At 33.8% G+C, this 13261-nt stretch overlaps 1 protein-coding gene and 1 long non-coding RNA gene across 3 annotated transcripts in view; one reads left to right on the top strand and one right to left on the bottom strand.

The window, feature by feature from the left end:
- The window catches only part of ROBO2 (roundabout guidance receptor 2), a 1635491-nt gene that overhangs the window by 1437511 nt on the left and 184719 nt on the right, over window positions 1–13261 (bottom strand). The gene's annotated exons all lie outside the window — the stretch shown is intronic.
- Window positions 1–13261, top strand: part of LOC140621464 (uncharacterized) — an 82519-nt gene that overhangs the window by 35766 nt on the left and 33492 nt on the right. The window contains exon 5 of one of the 2 annotated variants that reach the window (XR_012021177.1): window positions 1635–1767. The exons of the other annotated variant lie outside the window; for it this stretch is intronic. This is a non-coding gene — a long non-coding RNA (uncharacterized lncRNA). Of the gene's footprint in view, window positions 1–1634; window positions 1768–13261 lie in introns of those variants that run through there. 2 annotated transcript variants of the gene reach the window in all.

Here is a 13261-nt window from a genome sequence, read left to right on the forward strand (position 1 = left end):
ATCAATCAGAGATAAAGAATTCAATAACCAATATTGGAAAAGGGCTTGTTGCAATGAACAGCAGGCTGGAAGAAGCAGAGGAATGAATTAAGACCTAGAAGACAAAATAATAGGATATAATGAAGCTGGACAAAAGAGAGAAAGAAGAATTATGCAACACAAGAATAGACTTAGGGAAATCAGTGACTCCATCAAACATAATAACATTTGTATTATAGGAGTCCCAGAAAAAGAAGAGAGAAAAGGGGGCAGAAAATTCATTTGAAGAAATAATAACAGAGAACATCCCTCATCTGTGAAAAGAAACAGACATCCAGACCCAGGAGGCACAGAGAATTCTCATCAAAATCAATAAAAGCAGGGTAACACCAAGACACATTGTAATTAAATATCCAAAATATAGTGATAAAGAAAAAATCTTAAAAGCAGCATGACAAAAGAAGTCCTTAACTTACAAGAGAAAATCCATAAAGCTAGCTAGAGATCTCCCCCTACTACAATATAAACTTCAGGAGAGCAAGAAACATAGAATTTTCTTACTTCTGAATTGCAAAACCTAGAATATCTATGTTTGTGAAATGATGACCATTTTGAAACTACTAGAAAAGGAAAACAAAATACCTTAACCACAGAATACAAAAATTTTAGTATGAAGAACAGGCATGCCAATGAATCAAAGTACTCAATTGTTAGTCTGGTTCACATACACACACCATATTCATCATTATTAGTTGATTTTCAATGGTGCCTACAGAGGTCTTATTGTTGAACTTGGTGTCTCTATTCTTCTTCTATTTGGAAACAATAACCATAAGCTATCTATAATCCCTGTATCTGTTTAATGATAGCTAAGTTCAATAGTATTTCCATATTCTCAAATGAGTTAAAGTGAGTCATGAAAAAGCCCAACTCTTTTAGGCAGTTCCTTCAGGTTTATTGTTACGATAGCCATAAGATTAGAAAAATGTATGCCATTATCTTCATGACAAATAAAGCAATGAATAAGTAGATGTTTTCCAGAATTAACTCCACCGAACATAAAATGTACTATGACATTAGATCTTACTTAAATACATGGAGCCTCTCCATGCATTTAAACAATTCATCTCAACATCAAACACCTGCTATATATCTACTGTACTCCAGATTTTTTTAAGTTTTGGTTTACAGCCAATTATTAGTAGTTATAAAAGCAGCATTTTAAAGTAGCTCATTAGCCCATATTTCAGAACCTATTTCTCTTTTCAATTTTTTGAATACTGACATAAGTTTCAGAGGCTGGTAGAAGAAACCTACAAGCTAGGATGATTTCTTGAGGGCAAAATTTTAATATCTGTCATAGAAGCTTTTGCTTTTTAAACTTCCCTAAACTCATGGGTTACTCAAATCAAAGAGAAAATAAAAATGACGGCCAAATTAAGGATAAGGAAAGTAGCTGTGCTTGAGTATGCATGCACATACACATAAAAAAATACTTAGTAGAAACTTCTGGCTGATGACAGTATGACATCTGCACAACCATTTTAAAGAGTTCATGGATGCTGCTCAAATGTTTGTGATATCAAAGAAACTGAAGGTCAAGGGATGCCTGGGTAGTCAGTCAGCTAAGTGGCCAACTTTTGGTTTTGTCTCAGGTCATGATCTCGGGGTCCTGGGATTGAGCTTCACACTCAGCAGTGAGTCGGCTTGAAGATTCTCTCTCTCCTTCCCCCTCAGACCCTCCTCTTGTTCATGCTCATGTTCTCTCTCTCTCTCTCTCTCTCAAATAATAAATAAATCTTTAAAATTGTCTGACGATCAAATCAATGCTAGCATATTAATCATGAGTGCTCAAATCCAGTAACACAAGGATAAGTATTGAAAAATTGAAATGTTTATAAAAATAATGAAGTCCAAAATCTTCCACATGACAAGATTTAGATAAAGCTATAAAAATAGAATGAACTTAGAAATGAAAAAGATCTAGGTTTGTCTCCTGGCCCTAACCTTCTAAGTTAGAGGAAAACATGGACATTAATAGCTTTGAAGTAGTTGACTAATATTCCGTGAAATAGCATGTCGAAAGGGTAGAGCAGAGTTACTGTAACAGTTACATATGCTAGTTAATTCTATCCCTCTGAGGATTCCATTAAGATCATCTGCAAGGAAAGGAAACTAGACGGAATATTTAACTGAAGATAAGAAATAATAGTAAATAGCATATTGCATGTGCATTGTGCCTGGAACTCTTGCTCTACACATTTAATATAAAATTCATTCTTTGATCCTAGTGATACTCTGAAGAAATACAGACATAGAGAGGTTAAGTAACTTACCCAAGGTCATATAGTAAGAGAGGCGAAGGGCCAGGATTTGAACAAAAGCTACTAGCTCCAGAGCTCATGCTATTCTACTTCCCTAAAATCTAGATCTTGTTCTTACACTTATTTGTCCGTCTTTGTTACAACCAGTTAACAGTGTTATTTAAGTGGAATAGACGAACACAATCTTCAAAAAGTCTAAGTTAAACTTTGTGTATGAATTTCCAACAAATTTGGAGGCATTTGGGATGGCATAATTTGAAGTCCATGTGGCATAGCATACTTTCAATCCAATGTTGCTGTTCCAGGGGCACGTCAAAGAGATTGGCTGTCTTAATCTATAGTAAAACTCACAAGATGTCCATGTAGATGACACAAAAACAGAGCATTGAATTTCATGAGTTGCTTCCCATGGCTAATGCTACAAAAAGTCATTAGAGAAACAATCAAAACTTGTTTATTTATTTAAAAATTTTCAGAGCAATGCTAGATTTACTAATATTAATGATACTAATCATCATATTCACCTTGCTAAATTTTTACATATGTGATTGCATTTGCATCTTATAATAATCATATGGAGAGCTCTATTTTTATATCAGTTTTACACACAAAACAACTGGGGAAGAAAATATGGATTTTTAACTCACCAGCTAGTAAACAGTAGAACCTGAATTTGAATCCAAATCTTTACCTGGAAAGTCTACTTGAGACCCCTCCCACGGTGATGAAGATGAAAACATTTTAGGTAAATAAAATGCAAGATGTAAAAAAATCAGAACTAATTGTTGTATTTTTCTCATCTGCTGTTGTCATTTTTAACTTCTGATTGGTGCCTATAACTGTGTAAGTTGAATGGTTTTATTACAAGTAGAAATGCTAATGTTAGAGGCTTGGAGTAAAACAGATTATTATTATATTATTATCCTGTTAGTGGTATTTCAAAGAAAGTAAGAATTTGAACTTTGTGTACTTATTCTTTATATCCTATAGTGATGTACTGAAAGTTGATTTTTCTAAGGAAAGTCCGAATTTTCATTACAGGTTGAGTTTACCGCTACTGCAGGGAAATCTTTTCTTTCAAAATGGAATTCTTAAAAATTTTGAATTCTAAATTTACTTTTAAGGGCACCAGCTAACAAAAATAGCATGTGGAGATCATATTTAAGACTTCCAATACTAGTAATTCTAGTAATCCATCATTATATAGCAGCAAAAACTCGAATAAACAGCATTTAATATGATGGACAGAGAATGCTCCACAAGTGGGTTGGGACACACACATCATCCAGATTTGCTTATCAGTTCAGGAACAACAGTCTCCAAAGAAGCACACTGATTCTTTGCTGGAGGAATGAGATATTAGCGTACTAGTTCCCCACAAACATGTGTCACATTGAAAGAACAAGTCATTTAAAATCTAGTTGAATGTGGGCACTGAGTGGCTCAGTTGATTAAGTATCTGCCTTTGACTCAGGTCATCATCCCAGGCCTGTGATCTAGCCCCATGTCCAGCCCCACTTTGGGCTCCCTGCTCAGTGGGGAGTCTGCTTCTCCCTCTCTCTCTCCCCCCCCTTGGTTGTGCTCTCCTTTGCTGACTCTCTCTCTCTCTCATAAATAAATAAATAAATAAATAAATAAATAAATAAATAAATAAATAAATAAATAAATCTAGTTGAATAAAATCTGAGAACTATTATAAATCATGACCTCTCTGAACTGAAAGTCATCTTGTTTAGTCACATGACAATAAAACTCATCTAGTAATGTCATACTCTGAATGCCCAAGAAATTTGTCTTTAGATATTTCAATATCTTTAGTAGCACTCACAAGTGATCATGACATCATTTCATAAAAATTGATACTGCAGGGACAATTATTTTTCCAAGATTACATTAATCATGCCCCTTTATCTGTTACAAGGTAAATTATTAATTTATACTGTAATAAAGTGAAAATAACATGTGCTCTGGAGTCCAACTTCTCTGGGTCTTAACTTCAACTTGATCTCTTACTAGTTGGGTGATCTTGGTCATATCAATTATTTTAATGCTCAATTTCCTCATCTTGGAAGTTTCTGTGAAGTACATGAAATCATATACATAAAGAATTTAATAAATATTCTGACTATGTAAGCATCCATTAAATAATAGCTGATTTTGATATGGTTGCTGTTATAAATAATGTCATTTTTACTAATATGACTCCTTCATTGAAAGGTTATCAGAAGATGATTGTGAAAATGTGACACCAATTTTTCTTGGATAGAATCCCTTCATTCTACTAGTAATACCCAAAGTATTAACTTCATGAAAAGCCATCAAGCACTTAAAGTTTTTTTTTGTTTGTTTTTGTTTTTGTTTTTGTTTTTTGTTTGTTTGTTTTTTATCACTTAAAGTTTAGATATTCACAAAGTTCCTGGGCTGTGAGAAAATTTCATCTGGAATTAGTTTCTTTAAAATTCACTTTAAATTAGAGCTATACCTTTTTATTAAAAGAAAAATAAATTTTAAGCAATTAATCAAATAAGGCATCCTCAGTTGATTGCTCAGAACCACTCACATTTAGCCAAAGAAGTTGGATTATTGAGTTATGAACAAGATAGTCCATCTTGCCTATTAAAAATTAGCAGCCCCACTGTGGATGCCAGTTTGGCAATATGTATCAGAAGACTTAAATATCTTTACATGCTTTAGATTTATCAATTAAAGTCAAATTTAAATAAATAATCTTTAAAAATCTATACAGAGAGGATCATTCTAGAATTTTATTAAATAGTCTGTGATAGGGGGGTGGTCTATGTAGGTCTATTATTATCTAGGTAAATTATGACACAGTTATTCAATTCATTGTAACAAATGAAAAATTCATGAAAATCAAGTAGCAATTTAGAAACTGCAGCATAAAAAACTGCATAAAACTATTACGATAATTACTAAAATAAGAAAAAAGAAGCCTAGAACTAATGACCATAAGGGAACACATGAAAAGTGGCATTAGGAATCTGAGTCTTTTTTTATTCTCATAATTATTCATTTTTTGTAATTCTTTAGCAATAAAGCAAGTAATTTATAAACATTTGTATCAACCCTACCTTCAGACATGGTGGGAGATTGCAGAGGAAAGTGGAACATAAATGAATATAATTTTACTAGTATTTCTCCCAAAGAAAGGTCTTTATTATTAAAGTGGAGGAGGTGTGTACATGTGTGTAATGTATGTCTACTGACCAGCTTTGGAGTTAACACTATATCTTAGATTTTCAGTGGATAGTAACAGTGCTTACTGGCTCATGTGGTTAAGAGTTGGGGGTACCATGTCTAGAGGTAGGAGTGACCAGCCACTATCTTCCAATGACCAATGATAAAAACTAAAGGAAGTATTGATTTTTCTCTGGTTATAATAATTGCAGAAATGTCATATTGGTGGAGTAAAACACAAAAACAATGTAAAACATAAAGTCTTTTTGATTGACAAAAATATATTAGTTACAACAAAGGAGGAAATAAAGCCTAGAAGCATATAATAATGTTCAAATGGTTCAAAAGGAAATTTCAAAAGGAAAAACTTCAAGTACTCTGACACTGCTATGACTCATTCTCAGTATCTCATTCATCTTTTAGTTCCCAATGTTTGCCATAATTTTGAGGGTGAGATAAGCATATGGGGCTATTGTTGAAAGTCTGCTCATACATTTATTTCTAAAAATTCTCTCTCCAAAGGTTTCCATGTTCTTTCAACAAAGTGTCAAGGACCTAAATACAAAAGCCTTTGCCTTCAATGAAATTTCCATATAATAATCTCAATGATTTTTCTTGTTTTTATCCTAAATCATAACCTAAGTCTTTTTTTTTTTCTTTTTAAACAAATTGAATTTACCATTCACTGCTGCCTTAAAGATGATTTTCAGATGTTTCGAATTCAATTGCTTTGGGCCTTAGTAAGTCTTCATTAAAGCCTTTTCCTTCCATCTATTTATTGGACATAATGAAGAATAATTGTATAAATCTTTAATAATTAGTGCTTTTTTCCATCAAGAGTATATATAATTTATTAGTTATCTTTTTATCTCTCATTTGTTTTTAAGTGTATGAATATAGCAACCCAGCAAAGCTATAGCACTGAATTTATTTGTGGACATTATTCCACTAAAGATTAATACAAGTTAATTGTGTCAACAGATTCACGCTGAACTTATATTTATTCAATAGAATATTTCCTAAGTCCATCAATAATAGTCTATTGAAAATTTATTTTTAATACCCTATTATTAAGGAAAAATAAATTTACATTTTAGACTTTTCAATGATATATAATAACTTTGCTTGCTAAATACAGATCCAGAAAAATATCATGTAAAAATTTGGTGGTATTTTATTATAAACTAGAAAAAAGTAGATGTGTAAAAATAAATTATAAAATCTTGATCAAATGAGTATTAGATTTTTAAAATTATTTGAAAATAACTTATTTTGCTTCTGGACAAAAGAAAATCTAACTTGAATTTTTGTAACTCTTCAGGGACTGAACACCCAAAATATTGTCTACACTGAGGCGTTTTTCTGAAAGGCAAATTACACTACTAAGGAGTATGGTACTTAAATTTCATATCCAGTTTCACTATAATTCAAAAGATACATTATTCATAGGTGAAAAGTGACATGGAAAAGGATTTTTCATTTAAGAAGAATGCAGACAATTAGCCCCCAAAACGGGAAAAATTGGTAATCTTTAGATTTTTGAAGTTCTACAAGATTTGATGAGAGGAATAGAAACAATATCCCTAGGTTATTTGTGTTTTGAGAATCAATGTATATTTTGAAATTTTGGCAATCTTATGATAATAGTAATATATTTAAGAAATTCCTGAAACCAATGGGGAAAGAAACCACTTTGGTGATCAAGGGACAGAATAGTTAAGAAGATTTATTGTCTTACAATATCTTACAATGTCTTATTGTTTTTAAAAAGAGGACTCCTAAGAGACAATATCTGGAAATAAGGAGAAATTAAGGAATATTCCTGGAAAGAAAGAAAGAAAAGGTAAGGGGTCCTGAGTGGCTCCATTGGTTACGGGTCTGCCTTTGGCTCAAGTCATGATCCCAGGGTCCTGGGACCATGCTCCCTGCTCAGCAAGGACCCTGCTTCTCCCTCTCCCCTACCCCTACTCCTACTTGTGCTCTCTCATTCTCTCTCAAATAGATAAAATCTTTAGAAAGAAACAGTAGAGAGCCATGATTACAATGTTACAGCTGGATAGAATGAGAGACCCATTTTGAGTTCTCAGCTCTTCATCACAGTTTAAGGGTGGGATGGGGCTATTCCAAGTGACCTAGGACTTAGATGAGTTTGTGGTGGGTAATAAGACCACTATCTGCGCCAGTTCTGAGAAGCATAAGCTATCAGACTGGTTACAAAACTGTGTGGTCAGAGAGGTCTTTCCTTTTTTGACAGATCATTTATCCATGAATTTATTGAATTGGAGAGAGAGTGGGCTGCTGTCTTCCTATAGCTTTGTAACTAACATTCCAGATGGACTAGGTGCATCTCTTTTCCCTTTGAGCTGGAGAAAGGGAAAAACTGCAAAGTGGAATCATGCGTGTGGGGGCATCTTTTCAGGATAGAGGACGACTCAAATCTTTTATGTGTTGAAAAGTGCCACATGTTTTCAAAAGGGGCTTTTCCTGTTCTCAATATAACCATTCTGGGCAATTGCACATAATTGTAATGAATAAAAATAGAAAACTCACAGATGGAAGAGATTCTAGAGCTGGCTGGCTAGCATGGGAGCAAGAGCCTCCCTCGGAGTGTGAAATGATGCTAAGTATATTAGTTTCCTCAGGCTGCCATAACAAAGTGCCACACTTCCGGTGGCTTAATATAACAGAAAATTATTTTCTCACAGTACTGAAAGCTGAAAGTCCAGGAATCACAGTCTCAGCAAGGCTCTGCTTCTGCTGTGATTCAGGGTAGAATTATTCCTTGTCTCTTCCTGGCTTCTGGTAGGGGCCATCGGTGCTCGGTACTCCTTGGTTAGTACCTGTAGTCACCAGTCTCCGCATCTGTTGTCACACAGTGCTCTCCCTTGTGTGTCTCTGTCTTCACCTGGCTGTCTGCCCTCTGACTTTCTTTCCCTTTTTCTTATAACAACATAGTCATATTGGATTAAGGACCCACCCTACTCCAGTATGACTCTGTCTTAACTATTACACCTGCCATGAGCCTATTTCTAAAGAAAGTTGCCTTCTGAGGTGCTAGGGATAAACTTCAATACATCATTTTGGAACACAGAGTTCAATCCATAATACTGGGTAAATAAAAGTTTTGGTCAAATTGACAGTCCCCTTGCAAACAGTCAGAATTTGCTTGGCCAGGAGGTCTTCATCAGGTAAGACTGCTAAAACAAAACAAAATATCTTAGACTGGGTGGCTTAAACAGCACAATTTATCTTTCACCATTCAGTGTGGAACTGGGATCAACAAAATATTTGAAGACATAGAGGGAAAAGATAGGAATGGGACCAAGCAAATGTGGCATGTTTAAGAAAATGGAACACATAGCAAAATAAAAATCAATGATTGTAAGAACTGATCATTTCTCTTAGTCTTGACCATAAAAATGCTATGTGTAAAACTTGCCCACGCTGTTAAGTGTTCAAACTTCACACTGTTTTGTGACTGTTCAAACTTAGTTGAAGAAAAATATCACTTTGAACTGTCTGATATAAACAAAATATTTTTGTTCTCCTCAAATTGAGGTATTGAAACCTTTGATCCCAGTATGATAGCGTTTAGTGTGGGGCCTTTGGGAAGTGATGAGGTAATGAAGTCACTTAGATGAAGAGAAAGGAGATAACATGCTTCCTTTCTCTCCCCACTAAGAAGAAGCCCCCCATTAGGAACTGAACCTACCATTCTTAGCCCCCAGAATGGTGAGTTTGTGATACTGAGTCCTGTATTGGGCTCTGCATTCAGTGGGGAGTCAGCTAGAGGATTCTCTCCTCTCTCTTTCATGTTCCCCCTGCCTCCGTGCTCTCTCTCTCTCTCTAAAATAAATAAATAAATATTAAAAAAAAAAGAAAAAGAAAAAAAAGAAAAAGAAAAGGAAAAAGAAAAAGAAAGAGAAAGAGAAAGAGAAAAAGAAAAAGAAAAAGAAAAAGAAAAAGAAAAGAAAAAGAGAAAGAAAAGAGCACGGACTCTGAAGCTGAAATGCATGGGTTCAAATCCATGCACTCATATATCCTTGTTTTGAATTTGGTTAGACTATAACGTTCTATCCCCCACTTTCTCATCACTAAAGAAGGGGATAACAATAATAACTACCTGGTAGGGTTATTTTTAAGATTAAATGGATTAATACACTTACAACATTAAGAGGAATGCTTGGTAAGATGAAAAGCATTGTTTAATATAAACTGTTGTTATTATTATTAATCTATAGCCTGACATTGAAAGATGGCAATGCTCTTACCTTAGAAAGCTTTCTCATGTATCTGGTTTAAGATAGATGAAATGGGAATCTGGAAATGGATCCTGTTTCTGACACTTACTAGCTCTGTGAACTTAGACTAGCTATGGAAATTCTACAGAACTCAATTTTATGTCCTGCAAATTAGGACTAATCTATCTCATGAGGGTTGAGAAAATTATTTGGCAAATGACAAGCTTTCAAACCTAACTCCTTTCCATTTCCTTTCTTCCATCTCACCTTTGGATGGTGGAGAACATGAACTGGAGAAATGGAAGTCTGGAGGATTGGAGACCAATTAAAAAGTTACTGCAATATCAATAGTAACACATGAGAAGGGAGCAGATAAAGAGCCATTAGCAAGAAGAAATGGAAAACAGAGAAAGTAGGAGGCACTGTCAATTATTGGTAAATGATTACATGTGGGATTAATGAGAGATGGAGAAATGAGTGATGATTCCAAGCCTCCTGCAAAAGAAGTTCTTTAGGGTGGTACCACATGGTTAGGCATATATAACCAACCAAGTCACATGTAGTATCAGTAGTAGTACCTGAAATACTGCATTTCTCTGTCTTTCTAAATCTTCAAACCCATACTACCATACTTTAAATTTCATTATTTTTCTTCCATTCTGCCTGCAGTTTTGTTCCTAATAAACAGTCATGGTTTCTCTGCAACCTCAGAGAAATTTTAATATAGCTGTTGAAAAAAAGTATTTTCATCGGGAATGATATTATTATAAAATCTATTTATGAAGTACTTGCCTGTATCATTGTTTATTGTATTGTGGGCTCTATTGTGTATCCGTAAACCCTCTGGCAATAATTTCAATATTGCTAGCTATTTAATAATCAGTATCAGCATTATTAATGACTTTGGAAAAAATTTTCTCGATGTTAGTTATTACTTATGAAAGGCTGAAGAAAGGTACGATGAAGTGCTTTGAGAAACATAATACACACAAATAATAACAATTACTACTATATTATCTAATATAACTGAAGTCAGTAAAAAAATCAATACCTATAAAGCCTAATCAGACTTCTTTTTTTAAGATTTTATTTATTTATTTATTTGATACAAAGAGAGAAAGACAGCTCAAGCAGGAGAAGGAGCAGAGGGAGAGGGAGAGGCAGGTTCCCTCCCGAGCAAGGAGCCCAATGCAGGGTTTGAAACCAGGATCATGACCTGAGCAGAATGCAGATGCTTAACTGACTAAGCCACACAGTGCCCCCCTAATCAGACTTTTAATCCTATTTTAAAAACAAAATAACATATATATAAATAAAAACAAAATTTCAACCTTAAAATCAGTTAAATTATATAAGTAGCATGTGATTGGAAATATAGTAATTTTTATCCAATGAATAATTTATGTTTCAATATACAAAAATTAAGTTCACTTGTAATTTTATTTATTCCTGCAAAAGTAATGTTATATATTATTGTCGTTACCTCATTATCTGTGAATAATTTTCAGAGATTTGGGCTATCTTAAAACTTTACCTTCCATTTTAAATAGGAGAAGTAACTGTGTTATATATAATTCAAAATACAGAGGATGACAAAATTTTAACAAAACTTTATAGAATGAAATCTAAGATTTAAATACACAAAATTAAAAGGTTGATATGAACTTTAGAATCATAGTGATGATATTCAAGGTAATTTACTGGTAAGATTTGAACTCCAAATGTTCTATGAGGTGAAATGGTAAATTATACTAAATAAGACAAACTAAACCAATTTTCCATAAAATAATTTCATAATCTATAATTGGAAGAAAGAGGTTAAAAGTTACAAGTCTCAATATCAAGCTCTCATATTTGAAACTCATAAAACTTATAATTCGAATTTAGTGATTAACAGGACAGTTCTGAACAAAACCCAGTAGATGGCAGTAGGCTGTTATAAAGACATCAAGAAGCCTAAGAAATAAATTATGCATTGCCAATATTACATCTGTACATGGAGAATTTAATGAATAAATTAGTCTATTCTTTTTAATACAGATATGACATCCCCTGGATGCATTACACTATAGCCTGGTTTCGTGGCATTAATTAATACATTCCTAAACACTACAAACACATATTTTTCTAAGATGGCATCAATCATTCTAAGCCTAACCTCAGTAAAACCACCTAATCATAATTGACAAATTTAGAGATGGTCCAATATGAGTAAAAGAAATAATAACTGTGAGAGTATCTAGGGGCACTTGTGTGTCTCAGTCAGTTAAGTGACCAAGTCTTGACTCAGGTCATGATCTCAGGATGATGAGACTGGGCCCTGTGTGGGGCTCCACAATCAGCAGAGTCGGCTTGAGATTCTCACCCTCTCTGCCCCTCCCCCTGCTTGCATATACTGTGTCTTTCTCTCCCTCTCTCTAAAAATAATTGAATACATAAATCTTTAAAGAAAAAAAGAATATCGAATTCATTCAGTTCGAAAACAAATGTTAAGGAGGCAACATTCTATAATGGAAACTGTACAAGACCAGTTATTCTAAAGGGTAGGAGTATTAGATATGATTTCTCTACTTACTACTGTCTAATTGTGAGCCAGTCATGGACCATCTCTGTGCATTAATTTCCTCATCCATGCAATGGTTATCATAAAACTTTCCCAACATAGCTCAAGCTCTATATACATAAAATAAAATGACACATATAAAAGTAACTGTTAAACACTATGCAAATATAAGATTATTTTTCTCAATATAGAAGCCAAAGAAAGAGAATTTTAAGAAGAGAATTAATCCAAAGGCATCAAATGTTTCAATGGAATTAAATAAAATGAAGCTCAAGGAGAAAAGTTGCTAGATTTGGTACTTTTAGTTGTTTGAGAATATATCTTTAATAAAATGGTAAATATATTTTGACTTAGATGAAGATCATTGCCTCTATCATATGGTATAGTGGTTATGTGCAGAGGCCCCAAAGTCAGACCAGTTGAGTTTATAACTTCCCAGCTGTTTGACCTTGGATAAATCATGTAAGTCTCTGTGCCTTTGCTTGTTCATCTGTATTATGGGAGCAATAACAAAAACTACCTCAACTTGAATAAATCTCTGTCAGCTTCCCTCCTCAATAAAGTGGGATAACAACTATTAATTTTATTGTGAGCTTCAAATAAGAGAATGTTTATGAAAGTATGCAGATATAATGTGGCAGCTTTTCCATTGACTGATATTTGAATTTGACTTTTGATTAACTCTATTACCTATTGTGTCTTCTAATATTGAATACATACTCAAACATATTTGCAGCCACGCAGAGGAGACATTAAACTGGATGATACCATATCCATGAATAGCCTTTAGCAGCATCAGAACTTCCCCCTTATGATAGCAAAAAAGGGATGAACCATACATGAAACATAGCTAGAACCTTGGCACTTTCCCCATTCTTCAAACAACAAGAAATTGTCCTATTATTCTTCTATGGTAAGTCAGTCAAAAGTCATTACAAAAAGTTAAGAATTGTTAT

Source organism: Canis lupus, chromosome 30, assembly GCF_048164855.1.
Source record: "Canis lupus baileyi chromosome 30, mCanLup2.hap1, whole genome shotgun sequence".
Lineage (NCBI taxonomy): Eukaryota > Metazoa > Chordata > Mammalia > Carnivora > Canidae > Canis > Canis lupus.